At 36.0% G+C, this 5645-nt stretch overlaps 1 pseudogene; it reads left to right on the top strand.

Moving 5' to 3' along the window:
- The first annotated feature begins 1442 nt into the window (after nt 1–1442).
- Nucleotides 1443–2595, top strand: LOC133241793 (olfactory receptor 8B3-like; annotated as a pseudogene).
- Nucleotides 2596–5645: the final 3050 nt, after the last annotated feature.

The raw sequence follows: 5645 nt of genomic DNA, 5'->3' as shown, positions 1-5645 counted from the left end.
CGACTTAGCAGCAACAGCAGCTGCTCTTTTCTATGGTGAGAAAAGATTGGTAACTTTAGTTATTGAAATGTTACAGAAAATGACCAAGCAGGAGAATCAGGTAGAAATTTTGGGTATATATTAAGAAGATAAACACTAGAAAGTATATACAACATTACCAATAATTTCAGAAATATCAATAATTTCAGAAATGAGAGAGAACAGCAGAAATGAGTTACTTCAACATTTGAAGCATTTTAGAAAAAGAAATAAAGAACTCTGGAATTAGGACCCTTGCAGAAAACGTGTCCACTTAGTAAATGGGCGTAAAGAGAGAATGAAGTAATATAATAACTTTCCCTTCAGAGGTGAAGATAATAAGGAGGTTGAGAATATACTTTGATTCACCTAAGGGATGCACAATCCCTACAGTAAAGTGAAAAATGAGTAAAAGAGTGAGTCCATAAAGAACTAAAAAGAGATCATGAACGGGGATCAATAATCTTATTCCCTGTTTTCATCTAATCTACTCCCTGGGGAAAAGACTCAGCAAGCATCTAGCCTGTTTTTTTAATCAAATGCATTACATCATTACAGTCACATTAAATCTTTTGTGTCCAATCAAATAGCAAGTGTGAAAACAAGAGGCTTAATTTTTCTATACTGCATGAAAGAACTGAAAACGATTATCATAGATCACAGTAGTTCACAGAGATTTCAAGGGCATATGTCAATGCCATCTCATCAGAGAATCAAAGAAATCAAGTCTTAGGAACTGGAAGTTGCATCTCCAGTATCAACTGGGTAAAGACAACTGATAAGGGAGTCAATCTTGAGGTTTTCTGAACTAAGGAGTGTGCATTTCTGAATCCAGTTTATAGTAATGTATTCCCCTTTTTGAGTGGAAAGTCCAGGAACCTGATATATTCCCCCTCTTTCTCATTTTGTCCAGTTCTGTGAATAAAGTGAAACTAGTGGAAGCATCTGTTGGAGAGGGATCAGAAAATATTCAGGAACATGAGGGGACACAAACGACATATAAGTCAGGAAGTTTCCTATAAGTAGGTGTAACTCTTTCCTACCTGTATGGCTTTTGCTCTGTGACAAAAGGAGTAACGTATTTCTCATAGATTCCGGTTCCTTCATCTTGGTTTAGGACAGTGCTCTTGGTTCCTACCACATCAGGTCTAACCTGCATTAGAAGAAAACACCAGGCTGTTGTTAGGGTCACTGCCTCAGTTATCCTGGTGAGGGAAGAGTCCAAGTGAATGAGGAAATGTTGAGATGACAGTAGAACAATGGTATCCTAATCCATCCCTCTTCCCCTCGGATTTTCCAGGAGGTATGCTTGCATATGACAGGACTGGGCTTCCCTCTGTTTGTGATGTACTTTGCTATATTTAGCCTATAACAGCTCTAATAATGGCATCTCTGGTGGCTCAGTTGGTAAAGAATCCACATGCAATGAGGGAGAACAGGAACAATCCCTGGGTTGGGAAGATCCCCAGGAGGAGGGCATGGCAACCCACTCCAGTATTCTTGCCTGGGAGATTCCATTGAAAGAGGAGCCTGGCAGGCTGCAGTCCATGAGATCCCAAAAGAATTGGATAAAATTTAGTGACTAAAAAAGAAAAACAACAGTGCTCTTTTGTAGGATGCAATACTGTGGAGGGGCCAAGTTGTTCTCTCATGGAACCCTTTCTCTTGTGTCCACAGATTCCCTTAAAGAAGAATGGCTCCTGGAAATTATTCTTTTGTGACTGAATTTATTCTGTTGGGATTAACAGACCAATCAAATCTACAACTCCCTCTATTCTTCCTGTTTCTAGGAATGTATATGATCACTGTGTTGGGAAATTTGAGATTGATAATCCTAATTGCACTGAATTCAAACCTACACACCCCCATGTACTTTTTCCTCTTTAACTTGTCCTTCAAATATCTCTGTTATTCTTCTGTATTTACACCCAAAATGCTGATTAACTTCACATCAAAGAAGAATTTTATTTCTTAGATGGGGTGCATGGCTCAGCTCTACTTCTTCTGTCTTTTTGTCATTTCGGAATGCTATGTGCTGACATCAATGTCCTATGGTTGCTATGTGGCCATCTGTAACCCACTTTTGTATAATGTTGTTATGCCCCCTAAAGTGTGTTCCAGCCTTATGCTTGGTTCCTACTTGATGGCATTTTCTGGTGCCATGGCTCACACTGGATGCATGCCAAGGCTAACCTTCTGTGATGCAAACACCATCAACCATTATTTCTGTGATGTCCACCCTTTGCTCCAGCTCTCCTGCACAAGTACCTATGTCAATGAGCTTGTAGTTTTCATTGTGGTGGGCATCAACATCATTGTGCCCAGTTTCACTATCTTTGTCTCTTATGGTCTCATCCTCACCAACATCTTCCACATCAAGTCCACAGAGAGCAGGTCCAAAGCCCTCAGCACCTAGTTCCCACATCATTGCTATTTCTCTGTTCTTTGGATCATGTGCATTTATGTATCTCAAACCATCTTCTGCTGGATCTATGGACGAGGAAAAAATTCTCTTCTGTCTTTTATATGAATGTGGTTGCCATGATGAACCCCTTGATCTATAGCTTGAGAAATTAAGTTGTGAAAACTGCTCTAAGAAAAACTCTGAGTAGGAGATAATTTTGAATAGACTAGAGTATTTCTCTGTGCAGCTGGTCAAAGGCAAGAGGTTTTGTGTTTAATCATAGTAATTTTATTGAAAATATTTCTAATTCTTTTTCACCATGTGGCAGAATATCTGAGTCATCTTTCAATTTATTTCCAGTTTTTCAGAATAGGTCTCTCTTTTCTTGCCCACTAGCACAATTTCCTTTCCTCACTTTCTCCCTTTTATTAATAATATTCAAAAAATTATTAAATCTGTTTTTTCTTTCAGTATGAATGTTTTTCCCTGTAGAAATAACAGACAGGTCTACTGATGATCAAATCAGGGAACTTGAGATTTACATTGTGTCTTCATGGATATCTTATCCACAACTTGCCATTGGAAGCATGAATCAATGTTTTCTCTTCTCTTCCTTCTTGTCTTCCTTGAGCAAGAATATATTTCATTTAATCCCTGAGATATAAGGTTACATAATGACTGTTAAATAAATACTTAACAAAATTGTTAAGTATAAACAATTTTGTTTTTGTTGACAGTACACATTTTGCTTTTTTCACAAAGAATTTTCTTACTTCTATACAGCCAGTCCTTCACATAACAGATTGTTAACACATACTACCTGGATATATAGCTCAGAGTAGTTATTGCTTTATTACAGTTATATATCTTTTAATGAAAACATCTAGACTAAATTCAATTTTATGATTTAAAATCTGTTAATCTCAGTATACTTTGCTTATACTTTATCTTATTTTTTTGTTTCAGTAAACATGGCACAGAAGAAAATATTCTAATTTTAAATTTGACTGTGTTTTGTCCCTGGATGGGTACTTTTTAGTTGTTTTTTGTTTATGAAAATAGTTTATTTTGTTCTTGTTGTTGTTGGGAAATGGGAGGCCTTATGAATCTGAATATTGGGGAGATGACTGGCTTAAGTAAGGATGTTATTTCTTCCAAAAAAATAAGAAAAATAAATGGAACACTTGCAAGTGTTTTTAATGCAAGGAACAGGGCTATGGGAGATTAAAGAGTCCAGAATCCTGTCATGAGCCCAAGCCACATTGCCAATAAATAAGAGGTTTTTGTGGGGAGTTCTCATGAGGCTTAGGAATTGTATTTAAACATGGGTTTTTACCTATTCCATCTAGTACATTAACTATTTAGTCCATAAAGCTTTCATAAACTTATGATACACAGCAACCAATCAATCAATGTTGTTCAATGTTTTTTGAAATGAGGGTAGAAAAGTTGTGGTTACATATGAGGAGAAAGTTAGAGGACTTTTTTCAGAAGATAAAATAATTATTAGTGATTAAAACTCAAATTAGGGGTAAGGAATCTAGGATATAAATTTTTAAAAATAAAAGCCTCTTTTTTATGATTCTCCTCTTTTTTCTGAAGGCCTAGAAATATGAAGGAGATCACAGGATTTCTATGGGTAGGATGAAAACTTATTTGATAATTAAAAAATTAAACTCACTAACCTCCATCACTGTGTGTGACATGGGCAAAACTAAATCATTTCTGCTTTTGTTGGCTACTTCCTCATGGATTTTAAGTAATGTGTAATATCATGTATGAAACGAGTCGCCAGTCCAGGTTCGATGCACAGTACTGGATGCTGAGGTTCAGGATGGGGAACGCGGGTATACCTGTGGAGGATTCATTTCGATATTTGGCAAAACTAATACAATATTGTAAAGTTTAAAAATAAAATAAAATTTAAAAAAAAAGAAAATCCTCAAATTGCTGTTAGAAAATGATAATTTGAAAGAAATATTTAGAGACTAGCTCAAGTTATGACTGTCTTTTAGGATGTTGAATTACTTTCCTTTTGAGAAAATATGGGGAAATAGTTACTCTAAAATGCTTAAGTGACTCTGAGCACAGTTGGTCAGTTATGTCCTACTCTTTGTGACCCAGTGGACTGTAGCCTGCTGACTCCTCTGTCCATGAAATTTTCCAGGCAGGAATACTGGAGTGGGTTGCCAGAAGTTTGTTGCATATGCTGAGGTACGTACCCTCTATGCCCACTTTCTGGAGAATTTTTTTGTCATAAATCGGTGTTGAACTTTGTCAAAAATTTATTGTGAATCTAATGAGATGATCATATTGTTTTTATTCTTCAATTTGTTGATGTAGTGTATCACATTGATTGATTTGCAGATATTGAAAAATCCTTGCTTCCCTGGGATGAATCCCACTTGATCATGGTATGTGACCTTTTTAAAGTATTGTTGGATTCAGATTGCTAGGATTGTGTTTAGGATTTTTGCATCTATTTTTCATCAATAATATTGGCCTATAGTTTGTGTGTGTGTGTGTGTGGTATCTTTGTCTAGCTTTGCCAGCATGTCTTGGTGGCCTCATAGAATGAATTTGAAAGTTTTCCTTACCTACCAACATTCCTCCAAAGAACTCAGTCTTCTCAGAGTAAGAGGAGGTGAAAGTAGATTGTAAAATAATTACCAATTTGTTCTCCCTTAGTATTATAAAGTTTTCTGCAATTAAAAATGTTGGGCATATATTTCCAGGATTGTAATCTGATTTTTAGTATTTTTCTTAAGAGCCCTCATCTGGGAAATTCCCTAGAGCATTTTTTGTTGTTGTTGTTAATTATTTCAAATCTTATCCAAGTCAAAAATTCCCACCAATGGGAGCTGGTTACTTAGATTATCTTGAAAACATTTTAAAATGCTTCCAAAACATTTCCAAATGATAAAATCCCCAATCTCTGATAAGGACCTACTCAGAGACAAATAACATTCCTCCTTAATTCACAGGAAGAGTTATCAGAGATTGATTTTTCACACTGTGGTAGTTTTCATTCAGAAGAATATTGTTACTTTTAGGACAGGTGAAATTAGTAAGGCTTTCTTTTCCCCTTTAGGAAAAGGATCTTTAGACCCAATGTTCTTTTTTTCTCATTTATCATCTATTATCTTGTAGACTGTTTGGAGAATTCATGATCTAACAGATCTCAGAGGCAAGAAACTTTTCCTGTAAGTGGTTCATTGATAGG

The sequence above is a fragment of the Bos javanicus genome, chromosome 29 (genome assembly GCF_032452875.1).
Source record: "Bos javanicus breed banteng chromosome 29, ARS-OSU_banteng_1.0, whole genome shotgun sequence".
Classification (NCBI taxonomy): Eukaryota; Metazoa; Chordata; class Mammalia; order Artiodactyla; family Bovidae; genus Bos; species Bos javanicus.
Note: the sequence above shows the minus strand (reverse complement) of the source record. Positions and strands in the feature narration are given on the sequence as shown.